Source organism: Theropithecus gelada, chromosome 1, assembly GCF_003255815.1.
Source record: "Theropithecus gelada isolate Dixy chromosome 1, Tgel_1.0, whole genome shotgun sequence".
Classification (NCBI taxonomy): Eukaryota; Metazoa; Chordata; class Mammalia; order Primates; family Cercopithecidae; genus Theropithecus; species Theropithecus gelada.
In genome coordinates this window covers 31,656,086-31,676,521 of record NC_037668.1, presented here as the reverse complement: position 1 = coordinate 31,676,521, position 20,436 = coordinate 31,656,086, and positions in this window count along the sequence as shown.

Below are 20,436 nucleotides of genomic sequence, written 5' to 3'. Positions count from 1 at the left end.
CAGCAACAGGCAGCTTGGAGGAAGGAGGGAGAGCAGGCCAAGCATCTTTCCCACGGCTGCCCACAGTTTCTTTGGAACGTTTCTAATCTCGGATGGCACTTCTGGACCCTCCACTTCCCCCAGCTTTGGAATTCCAGCTGCGCCGTGGCTGGGACCCATCTTTCTCACTTCTCGCTAAGGGCCTGTGAACACACCAACGCCTGCCCCTTCCACCCGTCCCGTCCGGGGCCACAGATCTTGTTTCCACTCCAAGTCCGCCTTTGAAGAGGGCATTAAATGCCTCGCCAAGAGGCTTTTATCATCCCAGAAGCATTTTCAGCTCAGATGTTACCCAAAATAGATCTTGGAAGGCTCCATTTACCTCGAAGTGGAGATGGGGGCACTGGTTTGAATGAAATCAAAACCAACCTCAGGCCCTCAGGCATCGCCCCAAACAAAGCGAGGCATTTACTGAGATTTGGGGGAATCCCCTGGGCTCAGTGGGAGTGCACGGCCGTGCATTTTAGAAGTAATGAGAGCCAGGGCTCTGGAGTGGGTGGCCGGGAGCCCCCTTGGATAAGAGGATGGTGGGAGTGCCTGGTGCCCGCTGCTGGGCATGGTCTCCCCAGACTCTCCTTGGATGCTGAGGGCCACACAACAAGCTTGGAACACAAGGGGATCTCAGATGGGTTCTTCCAAGGCTACTGCAGCCCCCTGCAAATGCCCCCCACAACTGACCGGCTTCCTCTTCCTCCCCTCTGCATCTTCTGTTCCTTCCCGAGAACAAACTCACACTCTCGGCCTGACAACTAGTCCAGGCTCTGAACTTTCAAAACCCTGAAGCCCTTGTGTCCTGCAGCACAGTGGAAACCGCCCACAGCCCGGCCCTTCCCCAGCGCCCTGTGTGTCTCTGGCACCTGCCACAGCACCCTCGAGAGAATAGGCAGGGGCAGGCAGGGCCACCCACAAGGGGTTTGGGGCCAAGTGGCCAGTTTTGTGGGCTCCTTATTGCCTCCTTTCTAAAAAATGATACCAGCAATTCCTGGGCTGGACGATGGCGCCAGGCTCTGCCATGAGCGTCTTCATAGAGCTAGCCAGGGTGCCCAGCAACCTGAAGGCAAGCTGGGGGGTCAGGGCCAAGGCCAGGGAAGGCAGCCACTCTGTCCTGAGCTGGCAGCAGGGTCTGTGCTGGTCACACCATCCTATGACCCAGGCCAACCCTGGCCAGGCACAAGAGAATTGTAGGACAGACACAAAGTTGGTTCTGCTTGAAGATTCAGGGAGATTGTCTACTTCTCTTTTGCAATAAAATACAGGTACATGTTTACATAGAGCTCAAAAGTCATGAGAATGCAAGATGCAGAACATACAGAAAGAATCTGAGTTTGGGGCTGTGGCCCCTTCATCGCCCCTTTCAGCTTCTGGGGCCCCAACAGTCCCTGGCCTTGCTTGGCTTGCAGCCACGTCACCCCATCTCTGCCGTCCTTGTCACCTGTGCATTTTCCTCCTCGGGGTTTCTCTGTCCTCTCATCAGAAGGACACCAGTCCTTGGATTCGGAGCCCACCCTAATCCACTATAACACCTCATCTTAACAGGTGACATTTGCAAAGACCCAATTTCCAAATAAGGTTATACTCTGAGGTTCTGAGTGGACATGCATTTAGAGGGATGCTATTCAACCCACCAGAGAAACCCTCTGCCTTGGCTCTGCTCCAGCCCTGCCTCCCCACCTGCATTTGGGGATCCTGGGAGCCCGGCCTTCCTGATTACTACAGGGCTCTGGGCCAGAAAAGCAATGTCCTGACACCGCGGGTGTGAGGGTTGGCTCCCGAAAAGAAATGAAGGGCATGGAAAAAGGAGGAAGGGTTGCCAGGCTCATAGGCATTGGGGATGCTGTAGGGGGTACCTGGCAGGAAAGGGAACTGGGCGACTCTCCTTCCCCTTGGCTGCCAGCATGCATGGGCAGCCAAGCAGAGCCGTGGTGACAGCTCCTGAGGCCAGCCCTGGGGCCTACGGGGATTCTGGAATGGTCCCCTCAGCACACACCCTGCCCTCTCCCATGCCTGCTGCACCCGCCCCAAGTGGAGCCAGCCCAGTCCTGCAGCCCAGCAGCCCAGCACCGCCACAGAGCTGCCAGCACCACCCCTGCCGTACAAAGACAGCCTTGTTGCTGCTTTCAAACATGCAGCGTGCAGCTGTCACGCCAGGTTGACCTGAGCAGGCGTGGGGGGAAACCAATAAAGCCGTGTGGGTAGATGCCGGGGCCCACACAGCTCCAGGTATTGATAATTGCTCAAACCCCTGAATGCCCACGAATTAGCTAACTACACAAGGCTAACAGGTAGGCACACAGCTGGAAGGAGGCTTCTCAGAAGCATTGATCGCTGTAATCGACCACAGTGATTTTCTTTCCAATGGCCCCAATCACGGCCCCATCACCCGGCGACCGTGAATGATGGCAGTGAGCAGATGCTCTTCAGAGCAACCTTCTGCAACCACGGACACCTTCCTTGTGAGGGCCGGGCAGGTGGAGGTCACCCACTGTGTCTCCAGCAGAGCCTGCCTGGGAGGCCTTTCGGGCTGGCCCTGGAGGGCAGCTGGGCCTGAGGTCTCCAAGGGGAAGGTCACAGTTCTGGCTTCCCCAATGTCTGGCCCTCTGCCTTCCCCAGCACCTGCCTTCTTGCCCTCCTTCCAGCTCTTCATGCTCCTCTCCCCTGGGTTTGATGTCTCAATAGAAATGTCCTGTCTTCAGAGAGAAGACCCGAGCCCTCTAGGCCAGGGGCTCTGCGACGATCCCATCTCGTTACCTGCTTGTTTTCACCATCGCACAGAATCACAAGCTGCACCTGTGGGCTTCTCCAGCTGTTTGCATCCACTGTCCACTCCAGGAGAGCAGGTCCCTGCCCAGTACTGTTCCCTGGCTGGCCCTGGCTGCAGGAGCAGAGGGCACAGGCAGGAGGCCCTGGGCTCCTGGGGCTGCTTTGCCCTAAGAAGGCCTATCGCTTGCCCCGGTTTTCCTGAGAGCTGGGCTCTGCTCAAAGCCTCCCGGGGGTTCCCTATTCCCAAGAGCACCACGACCGGCACTGGGGGTCGGCGGCAGTCACCGCATGAAACCTGGGGGATCCTCACTCAAAAGGGGCCTAGCCTGAGCTTTAAAATGCTCCATCTTTGCGGTCTTGAAATTCTTGTCGTTCTGGCTTTGAACTTGTGCTATATAAATGCAGTCCCATGGGCCAGGGCTTGCAGCCTCAGCTCCCACACAGTCCCACCTCCTGCCTCCTGGGTGGATGGGTCCCCACTTCTGCTGCCAAGGTTCATTCCAGCAACCTTGAAACTCCTATAGGAGTAGGTCCTTAATAGTGAGGAGTAGCCATGGAGGAGGGGAAGGAAGGAATGCTCCCGCTCAGAGGGAACGGCCACTGAAGACACGACCTGCCAGGGCAGGGGCGGACGGTCCCAATGCACCTCGCATGGCAGGGGGCCTCGTGGGGCCAGGGGCCTGTGCGGCTGTCCTGGGTCTGCTGGAAACTGGGAGGGCGCCCGGGGCTCTTTACAGGAGGCTGGGCTGGTCTTGCCGGGCACCGTTCATTTTTCTGTTTCCATAAAGTCACTTAAGCGGCAACTGGCCTTGAAATTGATCCCCTGATTGGAGGCAGGTTGGAAGACATATTGAATTAATGATGCAGCTGGGGCCGTTGCTCCCCAAACCGTTTTTACAGCAACAGTGGGAGGGAAGGGGGTGGGGTGGGGGTGGAAGGAGGGAGAACTTCAAATAAAAGAGGTTTTGGTCCATGTTTTGTTTTGCTAATATTTGAATTTTACCTAAGATTACTTTTTCTCCCCTATTTAATATATTGTTTTAAATAAAAAATCCTAATAAATCTTGAGAGAAATATGTCATAGCAGAGCTTAAAAACCGTAGTGCAATATATAACAGTTCATAAAATATTCTATCCAAATAGCCAAAATCGCAGGGCATTTGGACCAGAAGTAGTTAACTCTGGGAACGGCCTTTTATTAGCTACTAAAATTAAGACAGGGCAGCGCTGTTTCACAGCCAGATAATTAAGTACCGTTTTCTCTTTTTTAATTCTATAAAATTAAACTTCCTGTTTTAAAGGTCTGGAGGGCCCTGGGCAAAGGGACCTTGGATGAGCCTTGAGGGCACAGGCAGGAAACCAGGCCGTGTGTGCCCAGGACTTTCAGACACAGGGCTTGGGGGAAACATGCCGCAGTCAGCAAAAACTTGCAGGTCATAAATCAGAGATCCATTTTTTCACATCATTTTAACTAATCCATTAAATCGTGGTGCCCAGGGCTCTATCAGAAACAGAAGCTGCAGCTGTCCGGCGCCCGCACCTCCCGGTGCTGTTCAAACACCACGAACAGTGACCCGGGTCCGTTAAACCAGGTCCCAGCACCCGCACCTCCTGGTGTTCAAACGCCGTCAACGGTGACTCGGGCCATTAAACCAGGTCCCTGGAGCAGCGGCCAGGCCCTGGGCCCCTCATGACCCACTCCCGGCCCTGTGGGCAGCGAAGACGGGGCAGTGTCTTGTCTACTAAGAACGCCACTTTAATTTCCAGAGGTGAGGGGACCCACCCACTTCCAGGGGACCAAGGTGTCCTGAGGCTGCAGCCTTGCTGAGGAACCAAACCTTTTTTCATTTCCTCAGATTTCTTACTGGTTTTGGCCAAGGAAATAAATCACTTAGATCGTGCCATGGGGGCCTGGGAGAGGTGAGAACTCCCCTCACCAGGGTGGGCCCAGGTTTTGTGGGCCTTCGGTGCATGCAATTTGTGAACCCCCTTTAAGAAAAAGACTACAAAACAGTTTAGTTTTGAAAATATTACAAAAACATGTGAGCATAGAGCACTAGGGGCTTAGTGGGCTCACCAAGGCTGTTTTGGGGCAGTGGCCATGGTTTTCTCTTGTTTAATTTTATTTCACTTTGCTTGTTTGTTTGAGGACCTTTTTGTTGTATGTGTAGGCAAAATCTTAATGAACTCAATTAAAAAAAAATTCTAACAGAGCCAAGTGGGTTGCTCTGTGGTCAGAGGCTGATGATGGGGTGACCGAGGGGCTCTGGCACTCTCCCCTGGCCGGGCAGGTTCCTGAGACAGGGCGGCCAGACCCTGGGGGTGACCAGGCGAGGACGGGATCCGTGGTTCGCTGCCCAACACGTGGAGGTGCAGCGGCCAGATCTGGGCTCAGTCCATCCTCCCTGATCTACAAAACGGGTCTTGCTGAGAAAAGGAGCCCCTGGCGGCCAGCCACAGAACATGAGTCTCCTCGCCTCCCATCCCTCCAGCTGTTCCCCTCACCAGTACCATGCAGTGGCCTGTCTGGGGCTGTCCAACCTCATCCATGGGGGCCCAGGAGAAGGGGCTTCACCCCAACCTAGAGCCAGGCTGAAGGGTGCGTGTGTCTGCTGGTCTGAAAGTGTTGCAGGGCAGGGCCAGGGCTATGGGGCCTGGGGCTGGGGGCACAGTGAGGGTGGGGACCGAGGCACCCCTCACTGGGGTACCGAGGAACCCTAGTGCATGTGCCTCAGTGGGCAGGGCTAGAATCTCCCTCCTCCGTGCACCATCCATGTGGCTCCCCATCCTGGGTGAGATGGGAACACCCGGTACGCTGGGTGCCCCCCTCCCCGCGCATAGGAGGCTCCCTCTGGTGCAGACCACAGTCTTTCAGTGGGGCCTCTGGGAGTGAGTGGGTGGGGTTCACTAGGAAGCTTTGAGTCCACACCAGATGAGGGTGGGGCCCCTGCATGCAGGCAGCCATCCTGCACCACCAGGATCTGTGAGGAGTTGACAACACGGGCCCCCCAGGCCTCCCCACAGCCCAGGCCAGCCCCGAGCCACTGCCCACGGGAGCCAAGAGCCCGTGGCTAGAAGGCCATGGAGGACCCAACCCTTTTATTCAGTTATGGAAAAGCATTACCACATTTTTCTAACGAAATACTTGCTAAATCTTAAAAATATTAAAAAGCCTTTCATGTGACCATTAAGCTTTTGGCCAGGCCAGGTTATCAGATTTCAGGCATCTCCTGGTGATGGTTCCTACTCCTGATTCCTTCTGACAGGAGCCAGGGCAGGGAATCCTCAGTGAAGCCCCAAGTCACATCTGTGCCAGGAGGGATCCCCCAGAAAAGCCAGGTGCCACTGCACACTGTTGTGTGCGCTCACACTAATACACACAGAACCATATGCACACACTAACATGTACAGAAGTGCATGCCCCCAACACACACAGACACGCACACACAGTAACACACACTGACGTGTAATACATGCATCATCACACAACATACACACAGACACACATGCACACACACTGATGTGCACACTCACTCATGTGTGCACATGCCAACACACATATACACAGACACACCAACGTGCATATTTGTGCACACTGACATGCTTGTACATACTAACACATACACACACATGCACACACCAACATGCAAACACACGAAACACACTAACACCTCTTCATATGCACAAAGCTGACAAGTGCTTCTACTGACAACACCAACACACACCCAACACACTGACCCACACACGGACACACATGCACAGGGACATGCACATGCACACACTAACACACATGCACATACACACTCACACTCACACCGGCACACACGCCGACAGACGCGCGCACTCACGCTCGCACCAGCACACGCGCTCACAGACGCGCACACTCGCACTCGCACCGGCACACACGCTCACAGACGCACGCACTCATACAAGGACAGACCTACACAGACACACATGCACACCTGGCCTACTCACATGCACATGCTCAAACATGCACAAAACTGGCACACTCACACACACCTGCGCCTGGACACATACACTGAGACACAGGAACATCTGTCCACACAAGAAGCACTAACACTCAGCTCTCTTTCCGCCACGTGAGGACACAGGGAAATGGTGGCCCTCAGCAGCCAGGAGGCAGCCCTCACCTGAGCCCGACCCTGACCTGAGGCTTCCAGCCTCCAGCACTGTAAGCAAAAAGCCAAAATACACACACACACAAACAAACACAAAACTGACATGTGCACACACACTCATACACACTGACATGCACGCGCGCATGCGCGCACACACACACACACTCTTCTTTGGAAGAGCCCAAAGAGAATCTTAGCAGCAGTGCAGGTTGGTCACCCTGTCCTGAAGGCTCAGTCCCATGTTCAGCTCTCAGCCCCCAGCTCTCCAAGCCCCCCAGCTGTTCTGGTTGCTGGGGGCAGGCCGTGCAGTCCTGGGCACTCTGACCTGGTCCTGGTCCCAGGATGCCATCCAGGGCAGCAGCCAGCCTGGGGCAGGACACAGGGAAGCCTCTCCTGGGGCAGCCAGCAGCCTTGGGTCCGCTCTCTTCTAGGAGCCAGTGGAGGGCAGGACATCTGAGGGGTCCCCCTAGAAGTACCCTGTGGGGATGCCCCTTCTCCTGGTTGTGAGTGAAACTCCCCAAAGCCGTCATACAAGTGAGCAAGGAGGGGCCTCAGGCATCAGAGGGGAGTCCTGTGGCCCCACAGCAGTCACCAGCTCGGGCCCCCACAACCAGGGATCCCTTTAAATCAGTACAAAGGAAGGATGATCTCTCCTGAAGGAAAGGCCTGAACATGGGACTAGAAAGGCGTGGCAGTGGGTTTCGGGTGCCCCTGCTCTGGAGGCTGATCCCACACAGCTCACCTCTGCACAGGGGCAATTGTCAACCCAAGGAGACAGATGCCTGACAAAGAATGGATTTCCTGATGTATGGATTTGTTCATGAAAAGCCACATTGATTTTTTTAAATTAATGAGCATTTATTTAATGGATCACTTAAAAGAAAAAATAAGGTTTGGCTGGGTGCAGTGGCTCACACTTGTAGTCCTTGGGAGGTTGAGGTGGGAGGATTGCTTGAGCTCAGGAATCCCAGGCAACATAGTAAGACCTCATCTCTACCAAAAATCAGTAAGATTAGCTGGACATGGTGGCACATGCTTATAGTCCCAGCTACTCAGGAGGTTGAAGGGGGAGGATCACTCGAGCCCAGGAGATTGAAGCTGCTGTGAGCCATATTGTGCCACTGCCATCCTGGGCAACAGAGCGAGATCCTGTCCCAGGAAAAAAAGTTAGGTTGCAGGAACCTGAGACGGGTGTGGGGAGGCCCAAGGTGCCTGTGTAGTGGGTGGTATTTGCCCAGAAGCCCAGCCCAGCACCAGCCAAGAGATGCCGCGTTGCACCGTGAGGGTTAGAAGGCCTGGAGAGGTTGTGGCAACCACCGCGAGCCCTGGCAAGCCACTGGGTCCTTCTTGTAGCTTCACGTGGGTACTGTGCATGGCCTCACATGTGTGTGCGTGCACACAGATGTGCATTTGATCCTCAAGCCCTCCCGCATTGATTACATTTTTCCTGAGGTTGGAATTGTGCCACCAAATCAAAATCGGTGGTTCCCATCGCTGGTGTCCTAAGGGAGGTGGAGGTGGACATCCAGGATAGATTGAAGCCACCGGAGGCGGCGTCCAGGCCAGCAAGCACCTGCTGCTGAAAGACATCCAGCAGCTGGCCGGCCAGGCTCTTCCTGTCAGGGCCTAGGTCTCGCCTTCCTGCTGGCCCCTGGAGGCCAATGGTTCCGTGGAGAAGCCCCTGCCAAGTCCTCACCCATTGCTCCATGGCCAACCCAGCACTGTGACTGGTCCAATTCCAAACTCCAATCCCAATGGCCTCTCAGAGCCAAGCAGGGAGGCCAGGCTGGACCATGAGGGCCAGTGCCCTCGGCGTTGTAACCAGCAATAGCCAGCAGGCATGCCCACATCTGCGGGTTGCTTCGGGGACTATAAATATGAGACTTTCAAGGCTGGCACCTGGCCAAGGCAGAGGGAGGGGCCAAGCAATGAGGGGCCACAGTAGCCAGCGTCTAGGGTGGCAGGAGAGGGAGCAGAAATAGATTAGATTTGCCTCCAGTGAGAATTTGCGGTCAGCATGCAGCTAGAAGCTCATAATGCAGGAATGTACCTCGAGGGAGAGGAGTGTCTACAAGGAGGGGTCCTTGGCTGGGAACCTGGCCCCAGGGGCACCTAATCCAGCGTCAGAGGTGAGAGGCCTCCAGGATCAGCAAGTCCAGGCTTCTCCTGTTATGAGTAGGGGAAACTGAGGCCAGCAGGAAAATGATAGTCACTCAGCAGCCCTAGGACCAAAACTCAGCCCCTGGCCCTGTTCTCCACCTGCCATGACACTGACCGTGACAGCCCAGACAGCAGCATGCCCATGACAGGAGTATGGCACATGTGCCTCCTCAGAAGGGGAGCTGGGTTGCAGGGCAGTGCCTCGGTGACCTGGGAGTGGGGACCGGCCTGGGCAGCCACTGCAGGAACAGGAGCCACCAGCTGGGCTTTCCATACCGGCCCAGCTGCCGGCAGTGACACGCAAGGACAGAGCCCACCCAGCCCCCTTCAGAGCTTCTCTCCTTTGGAGCCTTCTTAAAACCCAGATGCCTCTGAGGAGACTGCTTTAATGGAAACCCGTTTAAAATCAGCAGCAGCAGCAGCAGCTCCACTTAGTCTCCAAGAACTCCATAAGGAATGCTCTGTCTACTAAGCCCATTTTATAGATGAGGAAACAGAGGCAAAAGGATTTGAAAGAACTTGCTAAAGGTCCTGCAAGGAGCTGCAGGAGCTAAAAGTCCTGCAAGAACTTGCTAAAGGTCCTGCAAGGCAGCACTGGGATCTGACCCAGGAGCCCACACTCTCCCCAGACAAGCTGCTCAGCCCCCTGTGAGAGAAGTGAAATGGGATACAATTGGAAGATGGATTTGGGAGTCCTGCAGCTGACCACGAGGGGAGAGCAAGGAAAACTGAGAAAGAGGCCAGGACTACTCAGCGTAAGGAATGAGAATTTATCCACACTGGAACATGGTACCATGATGTGCTATAAGATAGGGGGAAAGATGTGCACTTGACAGCTTCCAGAGAGGAAACAAAGCAGATCCTACACAAAGGGGGAGAACTGAAAATGGCTTCAGAGAAACTTGATGACAATGAAGCAACACCTTCAAAACGCTGAGGGGGAAATAATTTCCAATCTAGAATTTAGCGTTCAAACACACCATCAATAGTGTCAGTGGAATACAGACAATTTCAAAGATTAAAACATTTCAAAAATTTACCTCCCATGAGCCCTTTCTCAGAAAGCTACTGAAGAACGTGTCCCAGCAAATCAAGGGGATGACCCAAAGGAGAAACCAGGTACAGAAAATGCAAACCTGAAAAGGCCAAGGAATCCCCAGGGTGATGACCAAGTAAGTCTCAAGACAGCCACTGCCTCAGTGGGCTACAGATGGGGTGACAGTCGGTCCTTATTCCTGTCTGTTTCTTAGTGGAATTCTTAATAGCACCCCTTTCACTTCCTCATGCATCCTGATTAGCATAAGAACTAGGAAAAAAACCAGAACATCATGGAGAAAAAACAAAGACGCCTCCAAGAAAAATAAGTAAATTAAACAAACAGAACCCTGAAGCCCATTTGCAGAGAAATTTCCTAGACACTCATGCAAATGAAAATGTAAGCCAATTGTTAATGCACGCCAAGGAAAAGGTTCCTTAAGAAAGGAAATGAATGTTATCCACACATTCCTAAGAACAAAAGCGCAGAAAACTGATGTAATAAAAGGCTGTGGACTAACTGAATCAGCAAGTGTGTGTTAAAAAATGTTAAACTTCTGCTCTTCAACAGCGGTCAATAGAAAATCCTTAAAATCAAAACACTACATGTCATATAAGATACGGATAAATACAGATAAAACTCTGAAACCACTGAAAATGGCTGCTTCTGGGGCAGAAATCGGAGGATCAGTGAGAAGTGAGCGGTCACCTGTTTTCCTTTCTTACATAATCTTTTCCATGTCCTGACTTTTCCTTTGGTTTATATCCTTGATTTGCTGGGATACATCCTCCAGTAGCTTTCTGAGAAAAGGTTCACAGGCAGTAAATTTTTGAAAAGTTTTAATCTTTGAAATTGTCTGTATTCCCCCATAAGCCCTGAACTATATACATGTATCACTTTGACAAAATATTGACAGGTGGAATTCTGATACGAAATAAACTTTAATTGAAAAAAGAAGAAAGTGGAAAAACATGGACTTGTTCTTCATTTCAGGGCTGCTGGAGAGTCCCCATTGGTACAAGCACCTTGGAGGTGGCTGATCTTGAGCATTTCCTTGTGGGCCAAGACCTCTCTAGTGATCCTAAGTCCCCACCTGCAGGTGCTCCCGAATTGCCTCCTCAGCAATACAGGAATGCTGGAAAAGAAACTGATTTTCATCCACCATACTGGGAGCTGCTGCTGCCAGCAGATGCCTCTGGACGAGGAGGCAAAGGACGTCAGAAAGTGGAGAACTGGGACACATCAGTGTGGGGTGTCAGGGGACAGAATGTCCAAACAGCCCAGCCTTCCACGTGGCTGAGACCTTGGTGCAGGTCCCCGATTTCAGATTTCAGTCCTTGAAATTAACACTCCTCCCTCGCTACCTAGAATACAGCCCTACCATCTGACTCAGAGTCCATGTTAGTTTGAGCTCCACTGTAAACTCCAGGGAGTGATCAACGGGCCTCTGTGTAAGGTGGGGGCTTCCCAAGACACCAGCAGCCGGGCCACAGCCGGCAGGAAGCCAGGGCAACTGGCTTCTGCCTGGGCAACTGCACCCCTGCTAAGCCCAGCCATGGTTCCCACAGACCCTCAGCCTCACCATGAGCCCTGCTGAAGTCAGATGTTCCTTTCTGTCCCTTCTTGGAAGCCTTCTATGTGTGTCTGCAGCAGAGGTGACCGAGGCTTCACTGTGTGCGGGATGTGTGGCCCTCCCCCGCCGATGGCAGCCAGGGTTCTGTGGGGATGGACAGGAACACTGGTCACTGGCCAATCTGCAAAGCCAGGCATTCTCAAGCTCGTCTGCCAAGTGCTGTCCCTACCACATGCAACCTGAGGCAGTGCCTGTGCAGTCTCCCTCTGGTCCTGACCCTGGAGGGGCTTCATAGCCTGCAACAGGGCTTGAGCCCTGCAAGAAGGGGGCCTAGGGCAGGAGGAACTACTGCCCCAGCTGACACCAAGGGAGGATGCGGACAAACGGAGGCCAGGGCTCATGGCATCCTGGTCTCATCTCAGCAAGGGACCCACCCCCTCCAACTCTCAGGATGATTTGAGTCAGACCTGTCCTCACTCTCAAGCCCACATGGGCCACGGCTCCTCCAACTTCCAACTTGGACACAGCTCCCCACAGCATCCAGCCAGGATCCAACCCCTGACACCAACAGGCCGTGGCAAGCCAACTGTGGCACCTCTGCACAGGGCCCTGGAGACCCATGGTCACACTCACAGGCTCTGCAGCACAGCCACGCCACAGGAGAGCTGGCACCATGCTGGGTGTCCAGGGGCAGAGCCAGACTCTTGCTGGAGCACAAGCACTGCCAGCAGCCCCCCGCCCCACACGGTGGGGGCCCTGGAGCACCTGACCTCAGCAGGGCTCACGGTGAGGCTGAGGGTCTGTGGGGAGCATGCCCGGGCTTCGGAGGGCTGTAGCTGCCCAGGCAGAGCCTTTGGGTTGGTGTCCATAAGGCCTCTCTGCAGCCCCTTGGAGGCCTGACCCCTCGGCTGCTAAATGTGCTTGGCTCCTCCACTCCGGGGGTTCACATCGATTTCTTTCCTTCTATAGCAACAGTGTCCTCTCTAGGAGAGGTTGGTCCTCCTGCTGAAGGAGTGAGTGCACACAGGCAAGTGCACGTTTGTGTGTGCACATGTGTGTGTGTGCACATGTATATGTGTGTACATGCTTACACAGGTGTGTGCGTACATGCATGAATGTGCTTCTCTGTGTGTACACGTGTGTGTGGGCTTCTGTATGTGTTTGTGTGTACATGCATGAGTGTGCTTGTCTGTGTGTGTGCACATGTGTGGGGGCTCTTTGTGTGCACATATGTATATTGTGTACATGTGTGCACATGTGTGAGGGCTTGTGTGCACATGTGTTTGTGTGTGCACAGATGTATATGCATGTACATGTGTGCATGGGTGTGTGTGCATATTCATCAGTGTGCTTTGTGTGTGTGCACATGTGTGGGGGCTTGTGTGCACATGTGCATGCATGTGCATGTAGGTGTGCACATGTATGTGTGTGTTCAGCCCACCCACAGGTGCTGACTGAGGTGTCAAGAAATGGGCAGAAATGGCAAAATGACAGTACAAAGAATTGATGTCATTTCTCTTCATCAAATGGTGCCATCAGCAGAAGATTAAAGTCCACTGGCGTTGGGAAAGGCTAGTCCGGACCCTCCTGTGCACAGTGCCCCTCCTGGGGCCTCAGCCTGACTTCTAGTTTCTTCTCAGAAGACAGGCCCTAGAACCTTCCCTGCTCCAGCCAAATATTGGGAATCCGGGCTTTTCTTCTTTATCCACTTATTAGTGATGGACAGGAGATTTTGACCTTCTTAAAGCCAAAAACCACAAAGTCATCCAAACCAGGGGGTCGCTAGTGAAGCCCCAGAGATGACCTGCTCCATGACCACAGCAGGTGTGACCCGAAGGAGCCAGGAGGACGAGGATGTCAGTAACCCAGAGTCTGGCTTTGTGAGTCCTTGCTGTCTGAGACCCGAGAAGCTGAGCTGGGCCCTGCCTGGACACTGGGACCGAGCCTCTCCAAAGGCCACCACCTCCCCTCCACAAGCTCACTCGAAGGAACCTGCACTTGGCCTGGCCTCTCAGGGGCAGGGGCAGGGCCCGGGCCTTCCTCCCTCTCCTCCACACACTTCTCACTGCGCGGGCGATTCTGGGCAGGCCCACATTCCAAAATCGCTAGCCTGTACCTGGTGTTGAAAGAGGGCAAAAATGATAAATTGAATGAGAAGGAAAAGGCTAAGGGCCCCTATTCATAACCCACAGTAAAGGGCGCCAGGACCATGAATCTCCCAGGCACGGCTGCCGTGCTCATAAAGGTCCGATTCACGCCCAGGAGGAGCCGGCCCCGTGGACGCGCTGGCGGGATTTACCCCACGGGGGCTGGGGGAGGCCAGGGATGGGGGAGGCTCGGTCCATGGCAAGGACCCTACAGGAGCACACGTGGACTCGCCTGGCCTGTTTTCCAAAGCGAACTTTCCCCTCTCCCACCTCCTCCACAAATAAGAGGGTGCCTGCCCACCCACTTCTCTCCTGGCCTCCCGGCCCTCTCTGGAATTCCCCGACCCAGGTGTACAGAGAACGGCTAATTGTAAAAACGTGTGGCCCCGGTGGGCCCTCCTGCGTGGGTACATTTCCTGGGAGTGAACTCGAGCACGAGGGAGATGCTGGCACGGATTCAGGCGGAAAGGGGAGGGGCCCTGCCTCCCCTCAGCACGCTCCTCACCGCAGAATCTCCCCCTTAGGTCAACGCGGCCATCTATGGTTTTGCTCGGATGTGGAGACTGTGGCTATTCAACCCTCCACATCCAATTAGAACATCCACAGATCATTGGGTGCCAGAGTCCAAGGCCAGGAGACATCAGGGAAGCAGAGCGGTCAATCCGTCTTCTGCAGGAACTTTAGCTCCATTTAATCTTCAGTTCTGGAAAGATTTGGTCATTTCAGGGTTAGGGTAGGTCCATTCAGGACTGGCCTCTCTCCTTCCTAAGCTCCAAGGTGACCTCTGGAGTCCAGTGGGGAGCCAGACTCACGGTCGAGGTGGTGGGGATGGCAGGCAGGGTCTTTGCTGGTATCCCTCGCCTGGCTTTGGCTGAGAAGAGTGTCATCCAGGTGGGTCTCGGGCGCCCCTGTGCCTGTGGCAGGTCTCGGTTCCCAACGCCTCCTCTGAGATGAAGTCCACCTTGGGCCTACTGGCAGCGTCCCTTCCCATCTGCCAACTTGGCCCCTCTTTGCTGCAATCCAAACCTTCTTCTGCGTCACTTCTGGAACTCTGGGGCTGTCCAGGCCGCGTTTGGCAATCCGTCCTCCCCTGCCCCATGTCAGAGGGCACAGAGGACCCACCAAGACCAAGACCACTGTGACCCTGTGGGGAGCAGGGCAGGCCCACTGGGGGGGTCCGTCTCCCTTCCTGCACCCACCCCAGGAAGCAGGGCTGAGGCTGGCGCTCTCCCCGCCCCTCCCCTCCACCCACACCTGGCCAACAGCCAGCCCAAGAGGGGTGGGGGCCGGTGCAGCCTGTCCGGTCTTGGCCAAGAGTTTGCTGCTTTGAGTCTACAATCTCATCACGACCACATCTCCTTGCCATGAGTTCGTGGCCGCCACCCACATGAGGATGAGGACTGGGGAGGAGGGAAAGTCTGGAGGCCCCGTCAGCATGTCACGCCCGAATTCCAGTCACTTATCTGTCTGTAGAGCCCAGGACCCAGGACCAAGTGTGGAGTAAAAGGAGGCAAAATACTAGTCCCATCATAACCCCAGCCTGGGTTTGCAGCCCAGGGAGCAGGTGGAGTCCCTGCAGTGCAAGGGAAAGGACACCCAGGGGTCACTTGCAGAGGCTGGACAAGATGAGCAGGTCCCAGTGCGTCCAGGCCCCAGGACTTCTCCCATGGGAGCCTTTGGGGAAGGGCAGGATGCCTGCACAGGCCCAGAGCAGGGAGAAGCACAGGAGACCACTGCAGAGGCCCCCGGGGAGGCCTAGGGAGGCCTAGGGACTGCAGCCACCCATGTGGTTCAGTAGGGAGGAGCTGGGGGCTCAGACCTGCTGCTCAGAGCTTCTACAGCCTCTTCATTGTCTGAGCCCCACCAAGGCAGACACAGGAGATGCCAAGGAAGCCTACTCCCCAGGGCGGGCCTGAGGGCTGCCCTCAGGCAGGTGGAGGGTGCCGGGTGGGTCTGGAGGGCACAGAGTACCCCCACACGCCTTTCCAAGACCATTTCTCTTTCTACAAGATGGAGATGTTTCCTGGCCGACCTGCCTGGAGGCTGCCGGCTAACCCCTGGGGGTGGGGCCCACTCAAGACAAAAGCAGGGCTGTGAGTCCCACGGCTGCCAAGCGCCTGGAGCAGGGAGCACTTGCCTGCCATGCTGGGCACTCTCAGCACGCCTGGTGTGGGGCGCTTCCCCCAGAGCAGGGTCCAAAACACGCCCAGAGGGTCTGTAGTGTGTGCTCAGTGCTGGGAACCTGGCAAGGCCACTGCGTGGCCACCGTAAAGCTCCACAGACGAGGCTTTAGCAACAGAAACCCCCTCTCCCGCAGTGCTGGGGGCTGGAGGCTGGAGATGAAGGTGCCGCAGGAAGGGCCCCTTCTGAGGCTCAAGAGAGAAGCTGCTCTGAGCCTCCCATCGTGGCGATTCTTGGCCAGTCCCTGCCTTCATCCGCACAGCTTCCTATGTGTCCCTTTCTGTGCATAGTTTCGTCCTTTCCACAGGACACCAGTCATTTCGGGGTAGGATCCACCCGAATGGCCACATCTGAACTTCACCATCTGCAATGAGCCTGTTTCCATATCAGGTCACATTTCAAGATATTGGGGGTTGGGACTTCCACATGTGCATCTCGGGGGACATAATTCTGCCCGTGACACAAGCCGAGGGTGGACCCCAAGGCACAGACGGTCCTGCTCACCCCACAGGGCGCCCTGCCTTCCACATCGGTGGCCAAGAAGGGCATGGGGCCAAAATGAGAAGCCCAGGACCAGCTGCCTTTCAAGAGGTCCTGGTGGCAAAGCCAAGCCCTCCACGTCCCCCCGGAAAGTCCTGGGGCTTTTGCAAAGCCAACAGCTGCTCCCGAAGACCGTGGTGGGCGCAGGACCTGAGACGGCCTCGGCCAGCTCATCACACCAGAGGCCACCATGGGATTCCGCTGCCTGGAGCCCTAATAGCCAAATTTGTCTGGACTTTCAATTATCCCGACAATACCGAAAACACGTTGGTGAGGCCGGCATTGGGTTACGATCGCAGATTCCGACTTCAAGTGCAGCCATAAAACAGAGCCCCCAAGCATGTTTTTCGCTTTTTTTCCAACATTAGCAACTCATCCGATACTTACTCGGAGGCTCTGGTTTCCTGAAAGCTGAGGACACGTTAGAGCCCGGCTGGCCGGTGCGGGCCATGTGTAATGAGCGTGTGCAGACGCGGCTGGGAGCCGGGGGATCACAGGCACAGATGTGTCACCCCGGCCGTAACTTTCTTTCATTACCCTCCGTATTAGGTTGATCCTTGTTTTCTACCTGAAAATCTTCAGGCATAAAAGATGAAGAGAGTGCTCTCCCGGGCTTGCTGCGGCTTAACCTCCCTCCAGAAGGTCAAGCGCAGAGCACAGTCTCCGAGGCACAGAGAATCCATAAACGGGGGCCGGGACTCCTGCTCGAGGAGGAGGACGCCACCCCCACTTGAGCCACCGAGGGGTTTCTGTGTTTGAAGTGGCCTCTTTGGAGCTGTCTCCACCTTAGGCTTCCCCAGCACAGCCCAGGAAGCACAGCCCACCCTCCAGGGGTCTGCGGGGAGCACAGCCCTCCTCCAGGGGTCTGCTGGAGACCAGCACCCCAGCTCCCAGAGGGCCAGGCTCCATGTTAAGCTGGGGGTTTCTGAGTTGAGAAGCAGATGAGGGGATGGGAGGAAGGGAACTGACCCTCCTTGCATTCCCCGGCACCCTCTGCTCTCCGCCCAGCTTTACTTTTCACCCAGTTCATCCTCATCACCCTGCCAACTGCCGTTCAGTGCAGGAGGACGCTGAGCCTCAGGGAAGCAGAGACCTTCTGAGGTTGTCAGGCTGGGGTGTGGGACCGAGGCGCATAGCAGGCCTGCCCACCCCCAGGGCCTCTCCTGTGTCTCCTGCTCCCCCAAGGCCCCAGAGGGCAGGGGCAGTCTGGGGAACTGCAGGGGTGGGCAAGGGTGCGCCCCAGAGGGCTGGCCTCATGGGTCCCACCGTGCAGAGACCCCTGCATTCCCTTCCATCCCCAGCCTGGGGCTCAGATCGGAGCCAGGTACCTGGAGGGAGGGTGGTGGCTGTCAAGAGGCAAGGACGCCTGTGATGTGTACTGGCGGTGCCACGCCTGCGTCAAATGAATGCACAGTGCCGAGTGGGCCTCATGGAGCTGTAGGCTTTGGGGGTCCGCAGCACAGGGCCCAGGGTAGAGGCGGAGTTCCTGCACTCACAGCTGCTGGGCCCGACGTGGGGCTCTGTGTCTCACTCTCCTCTTCTGCAAAGGGGCAACTCCAGCACCTTCCCTGCAGGGGTGGGGATTAGATGGGGAAACTGACCCCGTGGGAGCTGCTGGTTGACTGTGTGTGTCCCAACAGCCTGCAAGCTCCATGGGGACACTGCTGCCTGTCCCTCTGAGGGCTGTGTCCTCTGGTCCCTATCCTGTGTCACCTGACCCCTGGCCCGTGTCCTCAGTTCCTGTCCCGGATCCCACATCCCTGTCCTGGATCCCACGTCCCTGTCCTGTCTCTGTTCAGCGTCCTGTGTCTCCTGCTCTCTATCCTGTGTCCTGGTCTCCATCCTGTGTCCTCTGGTCTCTTTCCCATGTTCCTGCTCTCTGTCCTGTGTCCCCTGGTCTCTATCCCATGTCCCCTGGCCTCTAACCCGTGTTCCCTGGTCTCTATCCTGTGTCCTTGGTCTCTGCCCTGTGTCCCCTGGTCTCTATCCTGTGTCCCTGTCTCTGTCCTGCATCCCCTGTCCCTGTCCTTGTCTCTGATACTCCACTCTGAGCTGTGTCCTGTGCCCGTCCCCTCCAGCCTGTCTGTAGTCCCCGGTGCTTGCATGGAGGTGCTCACTTTACAGTGTCTGAGGGGACATCCGGCCACGCTGGGCCTCTCTTCTGCTCTCAGGGGGATCTGTGCAGTCCAGAGCTTTCTCCTGGGGGCTCCTCCACAGCACACAGTGTCTTTGGGCTGAGGGGAGTCCAGAGATGATGGAAACCCACACTCAGCCCTGAGGGAGAGGAGGGCACGAAAACGAAGATGGATGCCTTGTGCCAAAGGCCTTCCATGGTGCCCAGGTCACCAAGAGGGAACAATGCTTCTTGCCTGGGGGAAGGGGTGAGGAGGACTCAGGGACAGGGCGGGAGCTGCAGTGACACTGCACCCCACCTGGTAGGGGTGGACAGAATGAAGTCCAGGCCTTTCCACCAAGACCCGGGGGCGGGGGTCTTGGTCCACCCCTCGCTTGCTTCTCTCTGCCCTATATCCCAGCCTGGGGGGCCTTTGCCTCCCCAAACCCTCCATGCCCTTCACACCCAAGCATCTTCACGTATGCTCTGTCCCCTACCTGGACAACGGCCACTCACTTTTCAATCCCGGCCCCGTCCGTGTCCCCTCTTTCTCTGCGAGGTCTGGCCTGGCCCCAGATCAGCATCACCCATCCTGGGGCTTCTCCACGAGTCTCACACAGTCTGCACCTTCCAGAAGGCCAGGGTGCATGTGGCCTGCTCGCTGCTGTGCCCCAGCCTCTGGCACTGACCTGACACAGAGCAGCTTATGCCGATGTCTGCTGAGTAAAGATGAGAGCAAGCATGGCCACTGCCTGTGGGCACCACTCCCGGGGCCCATGGTGCCAGGAAGGTGCAAGCCTCCTACACCTGCCCTGCTTGCCTCTCTGCTTCCTGACGAGTCCCAGTGGGGGCGGGGCGGACCCCTTGAGCTGGAGCCAAAAGGCCACAAGGGCCATATGGGGGCAATGTCCCCACTCCACACCTGCACAAGAGCCGAATGGACCACCCAGCCCTGTGCACAGAGGCCCGAGGGCCACACAAGCTTCCTGCCTTGGACCTGTGCAGGAGCCCAAAGCCAGCCCCATCCCCTCCCAGGCCTGCGTGGGAGCCAGGCAGGTGACCGAGGTCCCTCCAGGCCTGCACAGGGGCCGCCCCCTGAGCTGCAGGGCTCCCCACACAGTGAGGCTGCACCACGCCCAGAGCCGGTGCAGCCGCACCCCAGATGTTCACCAGGAAGCACATCTGCGAGCCGCATGTGTCCAGATGATGAACAGAAACGCGCCCCGGGAGGGACGACACTGGTAGCAGGGCCGTAAAGGCCCATGCACCCGCCGCGCAGCACAGGAGGACCCTCGTCGGGCATCATAAAAATATCACGCCTGCTTACGGGGGATTTATAACGTCATAAAATGTAAACAAACAGCTTTCTAGATCAAAGTAGCATAAATAACAGACGCCCTGGCTTCTGGAGCAAAGTTAATAAACTGGGGGTTTTTCAGCTGAAAGCTGCTCCCGGCGCTAACACCTCCCAACCTCCCGGCTGGCGCTGGGTGGGGGCGGCGGGCCTGCCTTGGATCCATACACGACACGTGCCACGCGCAGCCTGGCCGTCGAGGCCCCTCCATGGGGGACACTGTGTGGCCGGGACCACCCCCTGCTACGCACCCTAGCCCCGTGCTCTGGGGTCCCGTCTCCACATCGCCCCCGCCCGGTCTGCGCCAGGCGGGTTCCCAGGGCATCCGGAGATGAAGCCGGACTAGAATCCTGTTGGGCCCCCCTAGCTCCCGGGTCTGCCTCTCTCTGCCTTT